The sequence below is a fragment of the Prinia subflava genome, chromosome 18 (genome assembly GCF_021018805.1).
Source record: "Prinia subflava isolate CZ2003 ecotype Zambia chromosome 18, Cam_Psub_1.2, whole genome shotgun sequence".
Lineage (NCBI taxonomy): Eukaryota > Metazoa > Chordata > Aves > Passeriformes > Cisticolidae > Prinia > Prinia subflava.
In genome coordinates this window covers 10,874,391-10,898,955 of record NC_086264.1, presented here as the reverse complement: position 1 = coordinate 10,898,955, position 24,565 = coordinate 10,874,391, and the positions used below count along the sequence as shown (strand labels likewise).

General features: G+C 42.0%; 1 protein-coding gene across 3 annotated transcripts in view; it reads left to right on the top strand.

Annotated features, from left to right (window-relative positions):
- Positions 1-4,584: 4,584 nt before the first annotated feature.
- INPP4B (inositol polyphosphate-4-phosphatase type II B) overlaps positions 4,585-24,565 on the top strand; it is a 221,803-nt gene continuing 201,822 nt past the window's right edge. For 2 of the 3 annotated variants that reach the window (XM_063415120.1, XM_063415119.1), the window contains exon 1: positions 4,598-5,070. The gene's annotated coding sequence lies outside the window, so the exon portion shown is untranslated. Of the gene's footprint in view, positions 5,071-24,565 lie in introns of all 3 variants that reach the window. The other variant, XM_063415121.1, reaches the window with a different exon arrangement.

Below are 24,565 nucleotides of genomic sequence, written 5' to 3'. Positions count from 1 at the left end.
GAACATGATACGGTGGTTATACAAACTCTAAGAGATGACACCTCACATGGAGACTATTTCAATAAAGTCTCTCCATTAAAATATTTCAAACAATAGACAAGGCTTGTGCTGTTCAGCATTTTGTGTCACTTGACTATGGTATTTCCAAGTTCATATTAGTGATAAAATCACATTTTCTGTCCTTTGGAACTTTGCTTCTTTTCCCTTGGTTTTACATAAAACTTTGCACAGCGACAAATGTTGAAACTGAGAGAAAATGCTATTGAAAAAAAGAACAATAATAGTGTAATAGTGCTTTGTCTGGGATTTCTACAACTGCCTTTTTCCTGGCAGTGGGGCAAGGACTGAAGTTATTGTTCAGATTGATGATAAATTGTTGCATGTTTTATCCAACATTCAGAAAAACATTAGGGTTACTTTGTTACAATCATTCCCTACTTTTACAACCAACGCAGTAAATATTGCTAAAATATAAAGACAGCGAATCCATCTGCCTTTCAGCAGGAGGTGCAATCTAGGCAACATAAGACATCATTTTGGTTTGGGATTTTTTATTATTTGCACTACCCCCCTCTTTCATTTAGTACACAGTGTGATACTCTCTCAGCAGTTCTGTATTGGTTTTCCTCCATTCTTTTGATGAAAACTCTGTGATCATTTCAGACAACTGAGGAAGAGTTTTCCTTTGACATTGCTTCCTTCTGTATTTGGTAGTGTGGTGTTTGTCTCATTTTCAGCTTCTCCTCAATGCTATTAGTTGTGCAGCTCTTCCTCTGCTGGGTGTCGATCCTGCAAGATGTTTGATGTTGACACAGGCCTCAGTGGAGCCACTGGCACAATCTACACACACAACAACCTGCAAAGTCAGGGTCTGATTTGTTCTGTGAGTTGTGGTTTGCAGCTCCCCTGCAGAACCTGGGTCATCCTCTCCTTGCTTCTTCTGCAGTCGTTCTGTAGCTGCATTGCAATGTGTGTGTTTGGTATAAATTGCAATATTTAGGTTAGCAGGGTGGCTTTTTGGCACACGTCCACCATCAGCGTGAGTAACAAGGTGTGAGGCACGGAGAGCTGAACTGAAGTTTACAGTCACCAATTCTGTCAGAGCCTGACACAGTGCAAGGATTTCAATTTTGTGCAGTCATCTGCAGTGACACTTATGCAGGAAGCCCTACTAGTCAAGTTCAGTCCTGCTAGGATGTGGTTTTTGCTGATTTTCATTTCATGCTTTAGGTTTATTTTAAGTGTCAGAAGCATCCTCTGCTTTCAGGCAGGGTTGTTGGTTCAAGCAGGAGATGACTTTAAGGGGTGGCAGTGATCCTGCACTGATGGAAGAAACATTTTTGCTTTCATTAAGATTTTAATTTTTGATTCCCTAGTTCTTTGCAGTTTAAAAGATGGTATAAACTCACCAATCTTTGCTGTACTGTGGTCAGTATGAAGAAGCAATGCAATTATCCCATGCAGTTATTCATACCAACTGTCCAGAGAATGAGCAGCCTTCGATTTTTACCCCAGCTCTGCTTTCAAGGGTATTTCATTGCTTGGGAATACAGAGTGATTTAGATCCTCTTCATTCCCTCTTTGATTCTGAGCCTAAATTTAACTTCTCTGCCTGACACAGCCCTGCTTCCTAACAAGGTTAGCATGACAGCCCCAATTGCGTTTGGTTCATTCAGCCCTTTCCCTTGGTAAACTGTTTTACTGAATGCCAATTGCAGATAACACAAAAAGAGCTTCCTGAAAACAAACCCTTTCTATCCATCAAAATGTCCTCTGAGCAAAGGCCTACAACTATCAATATTTGCATTTCTTCTTGCTTAGACCTTTGCCTTTCCTTGAAGATTCAGTAAATTCCTGTCTCCCTTGTTATTTCCCCCTGTGCACCGGGAGACTTTGATTGCTAGTTAGAGCTTCTCCAGCAGAGAAGTTCTACTCCAGCTGCTGACAGGCCTTTAAATTCTGCTTCTTCTCCTCAGCCTGAAGTTCTTCAATGATTCATTGATCTCTTTGATCCTTGGCCTGGGTATAGCAAACCCTGCTGGCCAGACTGCATCTGGTTAGATTGGATATGGCTGGCAGAGCAGGGATATTCTCCAATAGCTCCACTCATTGTCCCTTTAGGGAGCCTTAAGTCTGTCACAATTTAATTTCTCCTTTTCTTCCCTCCTCACCTCCTTATCCTTACCCTTTTCCACTAAGTTAGGGACTCCTGAGAAAGATTTCATATTTATAAGGTGGAATATAGGACATTATACATAGGATTTGGGGAGATAGCAGAGAGGGAGACTTCAGAGCCATAAGTACATTGATTTGGAAAATGTTGGGGAATAGTGGGAAGATATTAATAATAAAACTGCCATAATATGAAGGTGTTTCATTGTAATTTTTCTCCTTCTACTACAGCTGTCTGTTAAAAGCTGGGCTTCAGATGCTACTTTCCAGAATGAGCTGAATTATACAGTCAAGTACTTTATTAGGTCGGTATCTTGTCTTCTAATGGCTCAAGTCTGCATTGCTTTTTTGAGAATACTTTTACAGCTTGCCTGAAGCTTTCTGATACATTTATTATGAAGCACAGGTAGAGGTAGGCTGAAATTTTCAAGCCTGAGTGGATGCAGTTAGACACCCTAAATCCATATCTAGGCACTTTAGGAAATGTGATTTTCAGAGGTAGGGAGCATAGAAACACATTTGAAATCATTTTCAGCTCAGTATTTTTGAGCATTAGATACCTTTTTTATGCTTAAATGTCTTTTCAAGCTCTGAAAATTTTGACTATATGACAAAAGAGAGCTTTAGACTATGCATCCATTTTAAAACATTCCAGAGCTGGATGAAACTCTGATTATCTAATATATTTTTTTCCATTCTGACACAAGGCAGATTTCTGAACAGCCATTATCCAGTAACATCCTGAGTCTTAGCATAAGACTAATCTAAAAATCGGCCTTTTTCCTTCCTGTGGTCTGGAAGGAACAACAAAGCCTTGCCCAGGAAAAGGTGTTCTTCAAGACAATATTTTGGATAACTGCTGTTAATAAAGTTCAGTGCTATACATGGTCAAGGTTTTATTACTGAGAAAAGAAAGCAGGGGCTGTCATTGCATTTTCCTCCAGCTCTAACAGAACATCAATTTTACAGACTCTGTACTCAGTTCTGAACTTATACAGGAGTTTGGGATTGCTTTCATTTGAAAAGCAACCACAAACTAAACCTCCCTAGTATTTGGTTCTTAAGGGAGCACAGAGAAAGGCACCAACTCTGCAACTGAACTGCACAGGGCCAAGTTGTGCAAGTTGTTCCCTCTTCACCACCAAGATTGTCTTTGGTGGCAACCTGAGCTGCCAATTCCTGTGCCAGATCTTTCCTGCTGTGTGTTACGCTGTGGAACATTAAAAATTTAACAAGGGAGATTGCAAAGGAACTCCTGTTGTGAGAAGCAAAATATTGTTGAGGAGAGAGGCTCAAAGACTAATCTCTGAATTGAAAAGGTAGTTTAACTTCATTATGATGATTTGTTCAATACGAGCCTTATTCTGCAAACATTTATGCATGAGTAGCTTTATATAAGTGGGTAGTTCCATCAAGCTGGGTTTTATGCATTACTTTGTTTAGGTGTTTGGACAAGGTCAAATATCTTTTGTGCCTTCTCAGGGCTTTCCTTTCACATTTGAGCAGGCTATAATGCTATTTGTTCAGCTCCCATCTTTGTGTTCTCTGCTCTCAGCTTTGTATCTCTGTTTTAACTTCAAGCTCTCCAAGCTGAATCTATCTTGCTTTGCACAGATCATTGTTAGGCTCTGTGCTGGTACCTTGTAGATGACTGCAGTTATTACAACACAGGAAATGCTAAATCCAACCCCGAAACAAATGATATTGAGTAGGCTAATGTAGCTGTCTAATCTGTATTAACTTCAGTTGCTTGGAGAATGATGGTGTAGGAGTGAGTGATGCTGCTCAAATCCCAGACGGTGTCCTGCAATAATGTACAAGCAGTCTCAAAAGGATTGATTGAAGCTTCAAATACCAGAATTTATCTAACTACAAAAGAAGTAGGAAAAAAATCCCCTGTATTAAAAGAAGATCATTATCACTATAAATGCATTGAGTAAAATGCTTGAGAAATGGTTTGTCTTAGTTCCTGTGTTGCCATACATACAAATGCAGTTTTCAGATGCCGTGGATCATGTGTGGATGCCCTCAGTACTTTCTGGAGCGGCAGCCCCGGCCGGAGGCGAGGAGCAGCGCTCCCACCCTGCTCCCTGACAGCACCAGGCATCCCTCATCGCCCACTCCCCAAGTTTCGAGGCTGCAAGGCAGCCGGCCCGGCGGCTCCGAGAAGCCGCTTGTTTGCTTTCGGGGGAGATTCTGTTTATAGCTCCGGGACAGAAAAGAGACAAGCGCTTCCCACCGCTCCTGCCGCGTTCCCCTGAGCCACAGTGCCGGTGTGGAGCTTTCCAGCCCGGGCCGAGCTGGCGCCGGGTCCCCCGGGAGCGACCCCAGCCTGCTGCGACCGTCCCCTCGGGCCGGGCCAGCCCCGCCGCCGCCTCCCAGCCCCCGGCAGCGGCAGAGGCGGCCGCGGAGGCCGGGCTCCCTCTGGGCGGCAGGAGGTGAATGGCAAGCGCCGGCGTCTCCCTCCCACAGCCCCGTGTCGGTCTCGCCTCCTCCAGCAGCAGCAGTAGCGGGTCACCTCTGCGCGGCTGAGCCGAGCCGCGCCGCGCTGCCTGCTGGCCGCAGGGCTGCCGGAGAGGCGGCCGGAGCTCCCCTCGCCACCCACGGGGCCGCCGCCGGCTTGCGGTGACATTGCCAGGGGACACACGACGGTGGCGCCGGGGGCGGGAGCGCCGCTGCCCAGAGCCGGCCGCACCTCGCCCTCCCGGCGGCGGCGGCGGGGAGCGGGGCGGCGGGCGGGCTCGGCTCCGGCTGCTCAGGCGCGCAGCCCTTCATTTCCTCTCGCCGTCCGTCGCGCTGCTGGAGGCTCCGGACTATAAATAGCAGCTCGCCCGCCGCCCAGAGTCTCCCGCACGCACCGGGGGAAAGTGCCGCGCCGGCCGCCCCGCCGCCGGACAGGTACCGCCGCTCGGGAGGGGTGCGGGGGCTCCTGCCGCTGGCCGGGGTTTGGTTTCCTTGTTTTCCCCGCGGGCTCCGGCGCGTCGGGAGAGATCAGAAGCCGAGAATCGGTTCCGGCGAAGTCCCTCCCTTGTATTCCCTTATCAAGTTTCTTAAGGTTGCAGCCGGCGGGCGCGCAGCGCCGGCAGCGGGAGAGGCGCGTCCGCCGGGAGCCGCGGCCGCCGCGGGGCCAGCGCTGCTCCGGGGCGCGCTGAGCGCGGCTGCCGCTCTCCCGCCCCTCAGGGCCGGCGCTGAGCGAAGGAAGGTGGCCCTGCCGGCCCGGAGACCCCTGCCCGGCCCGCCGCCGCCCTCCGGGGATCGCCGGGAGTGCGGAGGGACCCGGGCTGCCGGGGCAGGCTCCGGCTCGGACGCGCCGGGGATCTCCCCTGGTTTCTCCCGACGGCGGAGCCTGGGTGCCGCCTTGGCCGCGCTGCCGGGCCCCCGTGCAGCTGCGGCCGGGGCCCTTCTGCAGGGGTACCGGGGGTCCCCCTTGATCTGCAAGGGTGTCCTCTCACGTTCGAAAGTTGGGGGTACTTGGGTGAGGGCAGCGACTTCTGTGGGTGACGCTAAGGGTTAATTTGGTGGAGTAATCGAGCTACAGGATCCCCATCCCCATCTTGCAAAGAGCAGCGTCTGCCGAGATGTAATGGAAACCACAAGAAAGGTATTACAGATAATTAAGTTGAGCAGAGTTGTAACTTGAAATTGTATCAGCCAGAAAAGGGGTGGGGGGTGATGTTCAGTCTGTGATCTGCAGTCGAGTAGAGCTCTGTTTTCTTTTCCTGAAATGACACAGAGATTTTGAAGCATAGATGGCAGAGCTTGGGACTCCCAGCTTGGTCCCTAAAATTAACCTGGTACCTTATCCAAAATAGAAATAATAGGATTAAGTCTGTGTGTAGCTGTGTTTTCGTCTGATGCCTAATTATGTTTCCACTTATCTTCCTTGCTAGAAGAAATTTACTTGTTTGTTTACCCATTAATGATGTGTTAAAATAGATACACTAAAATCAGGCCATACGTATGCCATTTAAATCTGACTTTCAGTCTCAAAGATGAGAATATTTTCAGTCTTTACTGGCTTACAGGCACTCTCTGTATGTAAATGATGCCTACATAGCAAGAACGATGGGGAGAATGTCTCTTTCTTGGTTTGTATCGAACAAAAAGTATGTAAATAATTGGTTGCTAGCAAAACTTCTGTTCAGATAAGTATTTGCAAGTGTGATAGCAGTCTTTAAAAAGGCAGTTTTCTAGTCACTTGATTATTTTCAATGTTGTCTTTATTTTACTTGATTAAATTTGAGCTGGCTTTAAAGCCCTGCAGTATCTCAGATATTTTTTTTTCTGTGAACCTGTGTGTTGGATGGCGTTTGTGTACGTAAGCCCTCATTACTGTATCTATCCATGCAGGACTGAATGCTGTTTACTTCACACATATTGATAATTCCACCAAAATTAGGATACAAGTCACAAGGTTAATATGAGCAGCAATTAGTCCTGTGAGATTTTTACAGCCCTGATGGCATTAGAGGCAGCATGTGGCAGTGTTACTACTTCAGAACCTTATTTTTGCCTTTTTTTTTTCCCCCTTCCTCTTTCTGACAGTTTCTACAGCACTCAAGATAAGATTAAATCTTCTTTAAAATACATCTTTTCTTTTACTGGCTCTCTTAGACTGACTAAAGCTTCAGGTTCCAGTTCTCCATGGGTTCCTGAAACCTTGCAAGTGCTGCTGATCCTTCTTTTCCTCTGGTTTCTTTTTCTCTGGAGAGACTTATCTGTGAGGCTGCTTTAGTTTTTTTTCTGATCAAAGAATTCTCTCTTCCTCAGCCTCAGGTATATCAGTCTGAGCAGGTGTATGCAGGTGCCTCCTTTATGATCTACAGTCTCCTTATCTTCTGATCTGATTGAAGGATTTCGCATTAGGTGAAGGTTTTGTGAACCAAAAATGCAAGATTAAAACTCTGCTTAGTACCTGGAAGTCTACTGTACTGTAAGAAGGCAAAAAAAGAAACAAAACCCAAACCCAAAACCCCAATAAAAACCACAGGAGTGGAAGCTGTGCCTGGAGCATCGAAGTCAGCCTGTAGAGGACAGTGCTGCTGCCTGACAGCAGTGAAGGGAGGCTGGGAGAGAGTCTGCAGGAGAAATAATTGTTTGAATAGGCCTAGGCCTAAATTCACCCTGAATTTTTGGAGGCAAACTAGCGGGATTGATAGGTATGCTGAATTATTAACTTGTTATGGATATGTATTTTTAGCATATGACTTCTGCAGAGAAATATGAAAACAATACTTTTTGAATTTATGTAACAGATTTACAGGAGGAAGTAAGATTGTTTACTAAGACAAATCCAGAGGTGGACATTTACTGCAAACACTAAAGTTTCTTCAAAACTTCTGATGACTGGGGGCAGCAGGCTTAAATACTTGGGCAGTTAGCTACGTAACTTATATTTTCATAACCCTTCTTGTATGTCAAATCTGGCAGATGAAATTTTTTAGGAAGGGCTAGTTTTGTTTGGCTTATTAAATATCTTGTATTATACTAACATTTTGTTATTATTGATAAATGGTGAATGTTATTTATTATACTTTTGAGATAGGATTCTTTGTTTGAAGTAATCTGGGCTGATATAACTCAAAATCTATGAAATATTTTTCTGTGGATTTTAAAATTTATTTGTAAATCTCATTTTGAGTGTCTAAACATGAGCTGGATGGAAAGCTGAAATATTATTTGGGATGATTTGGCAGTCCTGGCCTCATCAGGCCTTGGGTCTTGTCTACTGCTTTTCCTGGATTTAGGGGCCCTCCCCACGTTTCCTGATTTCACCACAAACCACTACAAATTTGTCCTGAGTTCCCCACCGTAGGAGAAGGGAGCACAGGTAATTACCCTGATAGGTAACAGCTGTGTTAATTACCGAATCACCCTGGCCCCTGATGAGTTACAGCTGTGCTAATTACCTAATCACCCTCACCCCTGATGAGTCACAGCTGTAGCCAATAAAGATCGGTGTGATAAAAGGGAGTGGCTGAGCTCGTGAGGGAGGAGGATCATGAACAGGAGAGGACGAAGAAGGAGCCTGAGGAGAAAGAATCTCTGCTGTGAGGTGAGGCTGGGTCTGCCTGTTGTTGGAACCTGTAGTCACAGTCTGGCTGGGTAAAAGCTGCAGCCACGGTCTGCAAACCAATCCCTGCAGTCACAGTCTGGCTGGGTAAAAGCTGCAGTCAGGGTCTGCAAACCAATCCCTGCAGTTACAGTCTGGCTGGGTAAAAGCTGCAGTCAGGGTCTGCACACCAATCCCTGCAGTCACAGTCTGGCTGGGTAAAAGCTGCAGTCAGGGTCTGCACACCAATCCCTGCAGTCAGGGTCTGCACACCAATCCCTGCAGTCAGGGTCTGCACACCAATCCCTGCAGTCAGGGTCTGCAAACCAATCCCTGCAGTCACAGCCTGGCTGGGTAAAAGCTGCAGTCACAGTCTGCACACCAATCCCTGCAGTCACAGTCTGGCTGGGTAAAAGCTGCAGTCACAGTCTGCACACCAATCCCTGCAGTCAGAGTCTGGCTGGGTAAAAGCTGCAGTCAGGGTCTGCAAACCAATCCCTGCAGTCAGAGTTCAGCAGGAAATAAGCAGCAGTCAGAGCCTGCAAGGGAAACCTCCAGCAGGAGCTTGCTGCAGGCAGAGTCAGGGAATGGTTGGAGTCAGGATGGCTGAGCTGTAAAGAGGAATAAACCAGGGCCTTTTTCATGCTGTGATAAACAAGAGTCTTGTGGCTCAGTTTGTTTCTACACTCTAAAAGAGGGCTGCTGCAGCACTCCATCTCTTTATCTAGCAGCAGTCACAGCTCATTGTGCTCTTGCTGTGTTTTGAGTTGTTTTTTCCAAGCTTCTCAGGCTCTCCTCTCCTGGGTAGTTGATATGTTACAGAAAACCTGAGGCAAACTCTCAGAAAGGCCAGTTGGATTGCACGAGGTTGGAGTGTGGTGCTGGGCTTCAGCTCAGAGATGTCTTCACAGTGATACAGGATTTAAACTAAAAGGACTTGCTTGTCTTCATACAAAATCTATGCTGACAATTCTAAAGAGGGCTTGAGGTTTGTGGATTTCAGTTTCTTGCAGTTTGGAGGGCTGTGCTTTTACTGCTTGCCAGAAAAGGAAAAAAAGTATAAATTACTGATGTAGAATTCTCTAGTCTATTTTCTCCATAACCTGCAAAAGGGAGATTCAGTTGATTTGGCCAGGTCTGTAGCAGATCTTTTTGGGTAAGATTTTTTTCTGCCATCATAAATTAACTAAATATGGACAGAATCTCAAAGAACAAATCAGATTTAAGCAATCCATCCTGCTATGAAAATTGCTGTTAGGAGATGTTGTCTGTCTTCCAAGTCTTGTGCACCTTGTTGGCAAGGTAGACTGAAATAACAGACTGAGAAGTGAAGTGGACATTGTATGCTGTGCATGGGATGATTATTAATTTGTCTTGAGAGAGCATGACTAGAACAAGCTGTATCTGCTTGTTCTGTAGGTTTTTCAAGTTTTCAATGATAAAGTTTGCTTATGTGTTTCAGTAATGGGTTTTGAATTGTTTATGTCAGTGTTGTTTGTGTGACATGTAAGAAATGTAGCAGAAATGAAATTTCTGCTTCTCAAGTGTTCTAGATCCAGGGTCTAAAGAATCCAAAGCAACAGGGCAGGAGGGTTCTGTTTAGAGTTGCTTCAGCTCTGTCTCTACACAGGAGGTTTAAAATTGCTTTTGGATGTTAAAAGCCTTTTTGTCTTAGTCTGGAAAACAAAGCCTCTTCCTATATTGCCCCATAGGTTCCTTTAGATTGTTATTAATGTTGAACCAGGCTCTATTTAATGAAAATACACAAGCCAAAGGTGCTTACTTGACATAATACCGTGTCAAAGTGTTAAATGTGCTGCTGTTTATCAAGGTCACTTTGGCAGGCTGAGTTTGTGCTCTGTTATTGGGTGTCATGGCATTAAAAATGAAATCCATCTGTGCTTTTTTTGATGGATGCCTTTTGCTTTGTTTTGTATCTTGTTTCTATGAAATTTCACCCCGTGACCCCAGTGAAAATTTATCCAGGGTATGGCAGTAAAGTCAGTCTGGGGACAACTTTCTCTTAAACTTAACATATATAAATAACTAAACCACTTTGCTTTGTACCAATTTCCTTTATTGTTATCTGTACTCTTGCCAAGGGGAGTTTCTTGCTGCAAAAATCACTATTTTGGCAAATAGAGTGAAATCTCTTGCTATGAGGCACTAGAAATACCCTGGTTTTTAACATAACTGTGGGAAGTGGATATGTAATGGACAATTAAGAAAAAAGTCATGTGGGGAATAAGCTTTTATTGTATTTTGACAACTGTTCATGTACCCTCAAGTTTGTGTATTGTTTATTTAGTTATTGTGATCTTAGTGCATCATAGCAATTCTAATAAGATGCACTAAACCTAGGGTGAATATTTCTGTTATAAAAATGGCTCAGAAAAGTGCAAATGGGTGTAAAATCCGAGTGTTAAATGTGGCTTGGTGTCTTGGGCATTTGTGCAAATGGAGCATTAAGCAGGATGCTTCAGCTCTGGTGTTGTGCAGTGTTTCTGTAGCAGCAGGAACAGGTTCTGTTTGCTTTGTGTTTGTGTAAGTGGCTAAAGAACACAGCTGTCAGTAAAACATAGAAATGCAATTTTGGAATAATATTTTTATTGGTTATTCCATTTCATTCTGTAAATGAGAACAGGGTTTGGTACACAGAGTAGGAGATACTGCATTTGACGTTCAGAGTAACGTCAGTCTGCTATTTTTATAGTTTTAAAAATATGCTTTCAATTGATGAGAAGATCTTTAATTTTTCAAATTAATAATCTAGGAATTGAGAAGTGCCTTTTTGCTTTAGCCAAGTAAGAGTGTGGGCTGGGTATTTTTTTTTCCCCCTTTCAAAAGGCAGCTCTAGAGCTCTGCTGTATCTGGAATTGCTGTATTACAGCCTGTCATGACACAGAACTTGGGTGGTTTTTGTGGAATGGCCATGGGGCATGGCCTCTCTGGGTTAGCTGGAAATGAGAATTCCACAGTGTTGCCTCTGTGTTTAAAGTGGGTTGAGAAGCAAACTCCCCTGCAGTCCTGCACAGAGCTTTCCACACTGTGACAGGAATCATCAGATGGTGGCCCTGCCGTTGAACCTTGCAATAAAGACAAAGGATGTAAATGAGGAAAAGACACCTGGTGGAAAAAAAAAAAAAATTAAAAAAAAAAAACAAACAAAAAAAACCACACCAAAAAAAACCCACTGAAGTAAGTGTTCTCAGTTTAGACCTGCAATTGAGAAATATTGTTCAGTTTGCTCGGTAGTTTCTATACAAGCACAGATGCTTAACTTGCATTAATTCTCACTCAGTGAATCTACATTAAACATTTTCACAAATGATTCACGTTTGATAATGGCTTAGCCATAGAGTTACAACAACTACAAATTATGTATTTTTAAACTAAGAATTTTTTTTGCCTTTCCTGGTGTCAGATTACTTTAAGTTTTGCTGTTTTGTTTGAGCTGGCCAGCATCAACATTTTCCTTTAGGAACTGATAGTTTCCAGGTGAGAAACAAAAGTGATGACTGCTGTTTTTATGGAAGCTGTTTTGGTTTTAGGTACCACAGGTGGCAATAGTCAAGAGCTCGGAATGTATCGATACAGCCTACACTAGGTGGCAGTGTAAAATATGAAGAAACCTAAAAATATTTGGAATTCCTTACGAACCCAATAGAAGCTGCCCCGTTTATGGCTCATTTTGTAGATAAGAGTGGTTTGACTGTGTATCTCCTCTTAGGTATGAGGTCACTTATTTTTCATGGTCTTAATTTTTCTTGACTTTACCTTGTTTGAGTCAGGGAATATGTTTGGGCTCTTGCTGTAAGATACCCGGTACACTGAAAATTAGGTCTGCACTTTTATTGTGGTTAGCTGGCTTGTGTTTGTAGTTAGTTATTAGTTAGGAAAACCACACATTGTTGAAAAAGTTATGTGAGATGTGTATTTTTAACTCTAAGACAGAAGCTGTCAGCTGATAAATAATGATGGGCGAGACTTCATTTTAACATTTTGTGCCAGCGTTATAGCCATTTATAATTTATCTAGGATGGTCTGTTACACATATATTGTTTTCAAAATAAGAATATTTTTGTACATAATCTGATGTCAAATTACATGTACTGCTGGAGTTTACTGTCTTTCACTGAGAGAATGTGTATGTGTGTGAACTTTTATATATATATATATATATATACACACACACTCCACCCCCAGTTGTTGTGGATATAAGTCTTCTTAAAAGTGGTAGGATGTGTGAGTCTTAAAAAGCTCAAATGTATCTTCTTCATGTTCTTCAAGCATTGCAAAGGAGCTTAAGTGACAGTGGGAGTACATCCTTTGTTAGTAAAGTTTGGGGTCCTTTCAAAGTTTTCCTTCAGCAATGTCTGATGATACAAAAATTCTGATCAGAGTGGAGAAAAAAACATTTACAGAAACCTTTATCAGTTTCTGTGCCATCAAGATGTGATAGCCTAGAAATAGATTTCCGTACTAAAGCATAAAAAGCAAGAGGGAGGACCCAGCCTGTAAAGGTTGTGTGCAGAGTTCCTGAACTGCTTTGTTGTGTATTTGCAAGTGAATTGAGAAAAAAGTTTGATGTAACACCATGAAAGCTTTACATTTTTATAAATTGGATTTTCTTTCTCTGACAAAAGTGAGAAGCCCGGTCACAATAGCTTCTTTGGAACTGGGTACTGCAGAAAGCCAAGCTGTCCACATGCTGAGATTATTAAATGAATTTAGGCTGTCAAAATATACATGGAAATAGATTTAGTAGCTTGCACTAAACCTGATCAGTAATAAATCTGATGGTAAACAAAGAAGACTGTACATACATAAAGTATAAGTCAGGACATGCTGAGTATGTTTGAAGAATGAATGTTTTATAAAATCCCAACTTTGATAATGACTTCTTTGAAGCAGAAGACACAAAAGTGCTGTGAAGCAGTAGGAGTACTTAGTGAGGAAACTCTTCCTTGCTCTTTGTTCACACTATTGTGCTTTTCACAGAAGAAGAGGTTCAGCACCATTGATATGTCATATCAGTATTTGGAAGATAATGTGAAAGATTTACCAGCAGAAAATGTAGGTAGTGAAGTTAAACCTGTGCTTCCTGAATTTATGTGTGGGTCCTACTGTAAGCAGTGACCCTCTATGTTCATGCAGTCTTTGCAAAGCTCAGCCTTAACTTTTATCACTCATAGTTTCAGCAAAGGAAACTTGGCCTAAATTCTCCTTGGCAGCTCTGAATCTTGAGCTTGAACTCCTACTGTAAATTGAGATACCACAAGTCTCAGTCTGAATTGCTTTGGTTCAGCATTCACTGCTGGTTTTGTTTGTTTTGACTGGTGTTAATTGAATGGCAAACTCTGGTAATCTTGCACAAAAGTAAAAGAGTGCTAAGCACCAGTTTATCAAAAAAGAAGGGTTGTGGATGCCCGCAATAATGTTAATTGGAGTTATCCTACAATTTGCAGCTGGGGATGGATCTAAGGATGTGTGGGAACCTGACAGAGCAGATCCTGACAGAAGCAGAATGTGAAAAGTCACTGACTGAGTCACAGGGTGAAAGGAATAGAGACACTGAAGCAAGATTAAACAGTAGCTTATTTTAGGCCTGTATAAAGAATATTCCAGAAATAAACTGTCTGATCTGATGTCCAAAGATCTCACCTCCAACCGTGATTATAAGGAAAACTAAACCCTGTGGTCCAGTTTGGGCTGTGTTTTATAACCCGTGGGTGAAAAGTGAAGGAATTACTGGTGCTGATCTGGGAAGGAAAGTGGTGAACAGCAGCTTAAGCAAAGCCAACAATGTCCAAAGGTGCTGAAAAAAATCACTTCTCATCTCAGCAGTGGGGACAAAAGGAAGCCAACCCACCTGGAGTTCTCCACTCATTCTTTATTATAACCAAACCTTGGAGCTTTCTTCCAGGTGGCAGCATTTGTTGGCTACCATAAGTAAATAAATCTGATATTTCACTAGGTAACATGCTACAATTGTTTCCGTGTTACTCTGAGAAGATAAATTTGTAACAATTATTTTAAACACCTAATTCAGCGCTTGCTCTACTTGTTGAACAGCTTGTTAATGAGGTGTCCTAGAGTTATCTATGAATATTTATTAAGATTTATATGGAGAGTAATATATAGAAAAGCTGCACTCTTTTTCAAAAGAAAAATGATGATTACTCATTTTCAGTGCACTGAAATTACCTTAACAATCACTTTTGGTATGTTAAAATAATTACATGCTTGTGAATTTTACCTGAAACATCTGATGTTTATGGCTTCTCTTTGTTTTTGGGGGCTTTTTTTTTACCTTTTTAGAAAAAGAAGAGCTACCTTTATCATCATGAACTGTTCCAGATAGGGGATAGGGCCAAAACACTGTAAAACATAAAACATTTTTCCTATTTTAAATAAAATACTGATGAATATCTAGCCCATGTATGTGGGAATTTTTCTTGGCAGATGCTTGCTGAGCTCTGAAAAACATCAGCTTTGAGAATCTATTTTTGTGGTCTGGAAGAGCGATGTCTCCCACTAAAGTTTGAAGGTTAAGGTAGCAATACTTTTTTGGCAATTGAACTATGAAATGCAAGGAGATATATTTTTAAGCAATTTTAAAAAACAATACCAGCCTGTCAGTTTTGACCCTAGTTTTTCATTTCTGTATTTGGAACAGTGTTGCAGCTTTACACCCAGATGATTTGTTAGTTCTGCTGTAGTAAATAATTCAGAAGAGCCTTTGTTGTGTAGTCAGCAATGTCACACCTCCCCTAAGTGATGGGAGCAGATTCTGACCCCATTTGCAGTGCTGTAGCTTTGCTGCAGCTCAAGGAAGCATTCTGGAAGATCTTGGCTTTTGGCTTTTGTTTTCTTAAAATAAATAAAACCTTAACTTAAAAGTGAAATGTTGAAGCTTGGAGGTAATTTGGCCTCTCATATGTGAATTCTGGAAATGCGCAGGAGGGACAAGATGCTGAGAGAAGCTCAGGTGTGCTGGTGTTTTGGTAGGAAGTGTAGGCTTCACCTTGGAAACCCTCATTGGGCTGAGGGGTTGGAATTTTGAATCCTGAGCAGGAAGGTGAGAGGTGCCTCTGCTGAATGGCAGTGAGGAACTGGAGGAGAGCTGGTGTCTGCACACCAGGGCACCTCTGGAAGCCATAAAAACATTGGGGCTGACAGAAATTTGCCTGTCAGCTGGGAGAAGGAGAATGCCACAAGCAGCCTCAGTGCTGCAGCTTTCCTGAGTCTTTAACAATGAAGATAAATCTTTGTGTGCTTGGCTGCTTTCCATCTTACCTGAAAGTTTGTTTGTGTTTAGAGAATTTCTGTCTATGAGGAGATGAGCTGGCTGCCTCTTTAGACTACAGTAAATTCTGTTCTTACATACTGTTGAGCAATCTGAGTTTTGTTTTTTAATGAAATGTGCACACAGTTGGCTTTTTTTTAACATAATGAGAATGTTTGTTAGTGTCAAAAACTTGCCAAGTCTCTGTCATACTACAGCTGCCTCGCCCACTTGTCAGCAATACTGGATTTTCCTTTTTCTTCATGGATGGTTATCTTTCAGCTTGTTCTATTTCTGTCCAGTGTTGCTCCCATTCTAGAGTGAAGGATATTCATGGCTTTCAGACCTAGTTCTCATCACAGCCAGACCGCTAACAGGATCAGACAGTGCTGAGGTGGGACGTGCATGGAACTCGCCATGCTCCTCTCAGTAGAATTTTCTGCATCTGACAGGTGATGCAACCAAACAAACAAACAAAATTCAGATCCTATAATGTCTGTAGGCAGCAGGTGTTCGTACAGGTCATGGACTGCAGTGGGTCAGGTAACTGAAAAAATAAACGAAATCATTTATACCATCTTGAAAATAGACACTGCCTTAATCCATCAGCTCAAAAGTCATTGTAAGTGAAGGAGGGGACAGCGTAAGGAAATTCATGAGATTGAACAGAGAAAAAGACAGATGATTCTTCTTGTCTGCTGTGCCACATGGAAAAAAAAAAAAGAATCAAAAAAACTTTAACAGAATTAGCAGGCAATGAGGAGATAATTAAACCATCAAGCACAGGGAATCTCACGGCCATTGTGGGTAAACAACTCTGGCTGCCCCAGGCAAGGGACCAACTTAATTAAAAACAATGACATAGGGGAAAAAAAAAAAAGCCAAACCCAAAATTCTAATTTAGTTAACCCATTTACCAAAGGAACATATTGGAAGCCCATTAGTTTTTCTACAGGGACTAACACTTTGTCTATAAATGCAACATTTTAGAAACTTTCCAAACTTTCTCTGGCTTTACTTTATGTATGAACAGTGTAGGATCCAAAACTTGTGGGTTTGAAATATATTTTATGCCAATTTTCTGGTGCTGGGTTGGTGTTTTTTTTTTTGTTATGAAATATTTAATTTTTCCCGTCTAAGTAAGGGGAAAGCTGAGCTCTGTAGCAGGAATTGCATTTTTTCCTGTTTATTGGAATACCCTTAGGGCAGAGAGAAGACACAGAGGAAGCCAAGCAGACCCTGGCTGCACCCAGAGCCCGGTGGGCAGCAGGTCCAAGGAAGGGATCCTGCTCTGCTCTGCCGAGGCTCTGACTGCAGTGAGGCCACACAGATGGTCAGAGGGCTGGAGCACCTCTCTCACAAAGACAGGTTGAGAAACGTGGGGCTGTTTATCCTGAAGAAAAGGTTCCCAGGGAGAGTTTTACAGGAACCTGAAGGTGCTGCAGGAGAGCTGGAGAGGGACCCTTGGGGCATGGAGGGGTAGAACAAGGGGTAATGAGTCACTGACAGTGAGCAGGTGCAGATTAGAGATCAGGAAAATGTTCCTTACTGTGACAGTGGTGAGGTGCTGGAATTGGTTGCCCAGAAAATCTGTGCACGTCTCATCCCTGGGAGTTTTCAGATTGCAGGGGACTTTGAGCCACCTGCTCTAAAGTTTGGTGTTCCTGCCCATGGCAGGGGTTTGGGAGGAGATGAACTTTGAGGTTGCTTGTAACCCAAACCTTTCTGTGATTGTGTCCATCATGTGCAATGAAGCAAACTCTGTTTGCACGGGCTGTGCATTCTGTGGTAGCGTGGCTGCTGTCCTGGCCTTGCTTTGCCTGTAACTGAACCATTGTGGCTGCAGCATTATAGCTTAACCTCTCATTAGGAGGCACAGGGAAATAGGAATTTCTGGGCTGGATTGCCCACGGAAGCGCTTAATGGCTCAAGTAAAATGAGTGTTTGTGTGCGCTTGAGATTGTGTTGTACCTTGAAATGCCAAATCTCAGATTTTGAATGTTAACCTAAAAATGCAGCATCAATCAGTATAAAACTTTCAACCTGCAGTTTTCAAGAACATTTTTATTTGTACTTGGTATGGTAAACTGTTACAGAATATGGTATTTGAAAGTAACAGCATAACTTCATAAATTACTGCCATTCTTACTGCCCTATGTACATGCATTAGTCACATTACAGAAGTTGGGGGGAAAAGCCCAGAACTGAATGCTCTTCTATAAATGGATGGATTAAAAGTTGGACCAAAAGGGCAGCAAGGGAGAAAACAGGTGGTGGCCAGAGGAACCTGTCAAAGCAAAAGGCAGAAATAAATATTCTTGTAGAAGCTTCTGCTGTGGTGTTTATAAAGAATTAACACTTTTCCTGTTGTGTCCAGTTGAACTACTTGTGCCTCTCTGACATCACTTTGGAAATGTTTTGAATCAGAATATGTGGATCTCCTCCTGGCTCAGTGGGACAGTGATTCCTGATAATAGCAACTGAATTCAGCTCCAAATTCATATTATTACAGGGCATAGTCCTCTAACAGTTTTTGTAAGTAATTTTTCAATCTTACTTTCAGTTGTGGATTTAATATTTAACATGCGAGGATTCTTAATGTTAAGAGTAACATTAAGGAATATTAATATTTAATTTGATGTCATAAGAAATAGCTTACAGTCATTTCTGCAGATGAAATAGGTAAGATATCCATAGTTCCTTTGGAATTTTGGTGCTTTTTAATCACCCTTTGCTTAAGGGATAAGGCATGAAATCTTCCTTTGTATGTGACTGCCAGAAGTTAGATTACATAGGAACTAAATAAATACTGAGTTGGAAGGACTTTAGATTAACATCCATACTTGCAGATTTTGAAATTACCTTAATCTGGAAAAACAAAGCTTGAAAGTTGTCATCTGTGTCAGCATTATGTTTAAGCTCTGCTTTGGCCCTGTTTGTATTTCTGTGCTGCTCTGAGCTGGAGCTGGGTGTTTTGCAGCTCTGTTTTCATTCATGGAAATAGGACGTAGTGCAAGAGCTGCGTCCCTGGATGTGTGCTCTGAATTTCACTCTGCAGGGCAGTTTGCTGCTCAGAGCTGGTGACTTCACTGGAACAGAAGGTTCAGATCAGATCGAGAAATTAACCTCAGTTAAGGTCTTTGGTATTAAATCTGCATCATTATTAAAACCAGAACACATCAGTGGTTTTATTAAAACTCCTTCTTTGAGTTATGGTTTGAATTTGAATTCTTTCTTTGAAGAATTTTTGGCAAGGTTTCTTCTCTTTCCCCTGTGCCTCTGTCCCTGAGTGCAGAGGCAGTTTTGTGTGCTGGTGACTTCTCACCAGCCCAGTTCCCATTCTTCAGCTTAGCTGTAGTATGCTATCATTAAGAATTAATGATCTGGTTAGGATTGTGTACTGCCATATACTGAAATATTTCTTCCTCTTCATTCTTGTAGCAGTAGTTTTCTGCCTAAATCTAAAATGCAGTGTTATTCTTCACACAGAATGCAGGAGGTCTAATTGCTTTCTTTACAACTAAAGAGTATGGCATTTCTGGCTGAAATAAGGTTGTTGGTGTTTGGGGTGTGTTTGTTTGGTTTGGGTTTTTAATAGTGGGATAGATAACAGTATTTTAGGGAATGTCTGCCTCAAACATGGTAAAGATGCTGGGAAACTGGAAAAGATTTGGAAACAGAATGGTTTTGCTAGAGAATGCTAATAGTGGAAATTAATTTTGAGGGAAGAAAGACTGGATAGTTCCTTTAATGACAGCCAGGGACATCTGAAGTAGGAGGTGGTGTGAGGGATTAGGGTGAGAATATTTTCTAAGGATGGTCACTGGAGGTGAAGTGACAGCCTCGGTTCATTTTGCTGCCTACATGGATTTCTCCCTCAGTTTTTGACGCTTTTCTCTTAACAAGTTCTATTAATTCAGCAGTGAGGAAAAGAAAATGAAAGCTTGAAGTGTGGTTGTGTGTGTTGTTTTAGACTGAGGAAATAAAATAAAAAGTAACAGTTTATCTAAACTGTTTCACTGTAGTCTCCTCTGGGTACTGAGAGTAGGGCAGCTGCAAGTAAGTGAACTGCACAAACCTTTGGGCATTTTGAGAAAATCTTAGACCAGAAAAATGAGAAATGACAGAAATGCTGGGAGAACAAGGGAGAAGATGCCAGTTCTGTATTTCCCCTAGCTTCTGCCTTTCTTTTTCTTTATAAAATTTAAGTGTAGCTTATCCAGGGCATGACAGAGTGCTGTTGTCTTTTTTTTCTATTTTTTTTTTTTTTTTTTTTTTTTCAGAAAAGCACAAACAAAACCTCATCAATTGAATCTCAAAAGTAGTCATTTGTTTTCCAGTAACATTTCTGTGCCTGTGTAGAAATGAATGTCAGATATAAAGTAACATATTTTAAAATTATGATATGAAACAAATGCATTTTGTTTTGGGTAGCCTACAAATTAGTTCAAAAATCTTGTGCAAGTCATAGTCAAAAAATTAATTTAAAAAATCCAGTCACTCTTTTCCATGTGATTGTAATTGTTCACAGGAACAGGAATTGTCTAACACAGGAATAAATAATATTAATTAAGCAATGTGACAGAAAAAGACAGGCAGAGGAGCATGCAAAGCCTGCCAGGTAGTATTGAGTTCCACCCCATGAAAGAGGAGAATGAGGAGTATTCTGTAATTAGTGGTACAGGAGAACAGTTATTTATTCTACTGGATGTCTTGCCATCCAATAAAGTTTCCTGAATGCTGTCACTGAAACAGATAATTTAATTACAATAACAAAAGTCACGCTGCTCCCTGGTGCAGTGCTGAGCTGGAATCTGTGTCCTCTGCTGGACTGGTGTTCCTCACCCTCAAAGCACAGCCCAAGGAAGGGGCAGAGCTGGTGCAGGGGCTGGAGTCCTCTGCTGGCATAGAAAGAGGCAAATTGTGCTTTTCTAACCAGTGATCTAGGGGTCAGAACTTACTGTTGGGTTTCTCTGACCACTTTTATTTAGCTTTCTTCCTTTAGTTGGATATGCAAATTGCTGGACAAATGTATTGTTTTCTCAGCGTCCATGGAAATGTAATAAAATGGCAGAGGATGCAGCTGTCAGTGGGAGCTGTGCTCGTTTAATAACTGTGAAATTTGACCTCAAGCTAGGCCTCCTTGTATTTCTTTCCTATGGATAAGGGATTTGATGGAAGTATGTTGGTATTATAGCATTTCAAAGTTTTGACAGATATTTAAATAGATCCAGACTGCATGCTTGAATCTGTACTTAGCCTTTCACTTAACTTGAAGACTTACAAATGAAAACAAAACAAATGAACAAAGCATTTTCTAAAACGATCTTGAGTGATGCCTGCCATCGAGAAAACAGCAAAGCAGCTGCCAGAGAGTCTCAGGCCTAAAAAGAGACAACTTCAGTTCTGGCCAGGTACAGCAAAGAGTTGTAGTAAAACTGGTACTGCTAAGCTGATATTAGGAGGTAAATTATCTTTTTGTTTTTTTGTGTGTGTTTTAAGTTCTCTGCTGGAGAGTAACTAGGCAGCATAAATGTTACTGATACATCTTAAGATGGATGGAATGTCCTAGAACAATGTCTCTGGTCCCTCACAGCTGGTGACACAGCTGGTGACACAGCTGTCTCCTGTGACAGTCAGCCTGGCTGGGTTACTGTGAAACCTGAGATGTGTTCTGTCTGCAGGGCTCTTTTACTCCTCACTAAATAAATGTCCCACCCCTGATCATCCTCTCTGCAGTGCAAGACCAGAAATACACTGCTGGATTTTGGGCCACTGTTGTGTTTCTCCCTTCAGGCTCAATTGGCATTGCTCTGATTTCTGTCAGTTTTGAGCTGATGCCTCAATCTCTGCTTTCCAGATTAGTCCAAGCATGAGGTGCTTTGGGGTAAATTGCTTTTCTCATGCTCAGATTGGCTTCCAGCACCTCCCTCCCTGGGGTGAACGTGGGACCGTTTTGTTGCTGAGATGAGAATTTAAATTACCACCAGACACATTATGGTTTCTTTTAAGGATTAGCCCAGAACAGAAGTGAAATATTTAATTTTGATACTACTCCCCTCCTTGTCCCTTCTTTTTGAAATGGTTCCAAACACTGTGCCACCAGATACTTGGCCTACACACTGCTACGTGCCAGTTTTTCTGTTGCTGGATTTTTTCTTTAACTTTACTGTGTTTGGGGTAGAGTGCAGCAGCCATTTAACAGAAATACATAGCTACCATTAAAGACAAAGAGAAGAACAGTATCTATCTGAAACTGTGTAGGAAATTCTAGGTATGTGTCTGGGAGTTAGGTTTTGACCAGGATGCCATAATTAATGCCCTTAGTGGAAGGCAAATCTGCATTGCTTACAGGGCAGCTGTCCTGCCTGTCCATCCCAGTGTCAGAGGGAGCTGTGCCCCTATAAAACTTTTTTTTTTGTAGGTACCCAGAAGCCCTTTCTATCTTGCCACAATGATGAGCTCCAAAAACACCCTTGGACTGCTTGTATTGTGTGTTTGATGTCCTTACTTCTGAGAATAAATAATACATTATCCAATGTACTCCTCAGATTTTCTGCAGCAGTGGACAAAACACTTAACTCACAATTGTAGTTTAATATTTTTTCAAATGTATGTGAAATGCTGGTTTATTAGCTCCATTAACTGATTCAACATCAGTTCTTTATTCAGAACGTTAGTTCAGCTAGAGAACGTTCTCAGAATTAAATGTTCACCTTTTTTTCAGATGGTATTTTTAAATTGTCTGGCTGATTCCTCACAGTGTTTTTTGTGTCCTCTATCAATAATACTTTGGTATGAGATTTTTTTTTTCTGAAGAAAATTTTATAAAGTTGATCAATTGTTGCTTTCTGCTCCTTCATCCATTCAGCTCAGTTTGGTTTTTGCTGGTAGCAGCAGTGGAGTATAAGGAGCAGAAAAATGAATGGTGCTGCCTGTTTCTTTACCAGAAGTGTTTGTTAGTTAGCTGCTCCATTCTTCATATCCTTCCAGTCAGGACAACCTGTACAGAAATGTTTCTTCATCAAAGTGAGAGAACAGACCACTTAGAGTACCATTCTCATCCTGGAAATGGAAAATCACTTTCCTTCTGGGAGGCACGAGCATTCAGACACACTAACGTCTCTGCAGCTTTAAAACCACCACACAACTCCTTAGGAAAATGAATAAATTAAGTTGTCAGGCCTGTAATCTGTGTCCAGGAGTCTGACTCTTCCAAGGCTCAACACGTAGGACCAGAATTTTGTTCCTGTGAGTAAGCAGAGGTCCCTGTTTCACAATTCATGAAGTAAATCATTGCCCTTTCTGATATGTCTGAAATGTTTGCTCTGCACATACACCATGCACTGGCTGATTGAACATGATGACTCAGGTAGGATTTGGGTTTTTTCCTTCTTTTCCTAACCAGAATGTTTGTGGCAGAGAATTAGCGTGTAAGAGAAGCAAAAGTGAAGCTGTCCAGTCATTGATGGAGTGAGCAGTCACTGGAAGGAAAAACATTTACAGGACCCCAGCACTAACATCCATCTATCTGTGATTTCCAGGCTTGTTTTATTTACCAAGGTTTTTAGGAACACAGAGCTGCCTTGTAAAGAGCTCTCTGAGCAATGATTTATTTTGTTGCCAACAGGATGACACCAGTCTATAGTTAGCTGTGTCTAGTCTGTAATCACACTCAGTGGGGCAGATTAGGGGATCTCATAAAATGAACGTGGCTGGAGAAGATCAGCAGCAGAAAACAACACAGATACTGAAGCAGCGACTCTGATAATCATTTCTCCAGGAGGCTGCAGAAATTTGGTTAAATTTTAAGTTAAAAAGTAAAATGATGCCATTCTCTAGGCGTAGCACCGAGTCCCTTCAGATCACAGGAAATTGTTGATTTGCATACATTCATCTACTTGATGATGTGGTTTTTGTATTTGTTTAATGGCAGTGATAAGCCACGCTATTGCAAGAACTAATCCCATCAGGAGCAGTCTTGCAAGTATGGAAAACCATAACCTTCAGGGATTATGATTCATCTGTGTTTAAAAGGAACACACCAACGTTAAATCCAAGTTTGAAATCCAAGTTACATTACCGAGCATGCTGAGATCCCTGCAGATCCCTTTGTACTGCAGAGGGTGAAGCAAGAGAAGGCAGATGAGAGTTTTGCTGTGCTCTCCCTGGCTGGGCTGTGCTGGTTTAGTGCTGGGCAGCAGACACAAATGATGCTGTGGCTGTTCCCGCTCCCAGCCAGGTGTTGTGGTTTGTGCTGATGCCTGTGCTCATTGGTGTTGAGCAGCAGGTGCTCAGGATCAGCATCTCTCTGGTTTTGGTGCCCTTGCCTGGGCGTGGTGCCTTCCCCAAGGAGGAGGAGTGGCAGCCAGCACGGCTTCAGACCGTCACTGCTAAATCCAGTGCTGCCTGTTTGAGAGGGAGAATAGAGTAGGACTTATAGAAAATCGAAAATTTCAGGGAAGAGGGGAAAAAATCAGAAGCAATCAGCATGAGTTTCTTGAAGAGAGTACTTGATACTTGCCTTGATACACGAAGCTCAGGTAAGGTAGTTGGTTGTAATTGTTTTTTCCTTTAGAAGTAATTTTTGACAATTATGCATTATATATGTGTGTATTGGTTTTGTTTCTGTGCTTAGCCTGGCTCAGGCTAAGGTAGGCTCAGGTAGCTGAAAGCTTTTGGACCTTATGGAGTAAGCACTGGAATATAACTTGATGTTGCATGTAGTAGCCCAAAGGGAATTATGACAAAAATATATGGTCCCCTATTAAATGAAAAATCTGCTCTTTAGGCCGAATCAACTCTAAAGAGATTGTTAATAGTGTTAATATTAGTTTTTCATTGAAACACAGCCTTTGGAAATGACTGTAGGTTTCTATTGCAGCATTATGTCAGATTTATTTGTTAGATATTTTGGTAACACAGTGCTTGGTAGCTTAGAGTTTCACCTATGCCATCATCTTTTTCTTTGCATAAAACATAAAGCCTAACAAGAGCAAACACCACAATATGTGAGGTTTTAGTACTAACTGCATCTACAGAGATTTACTGTG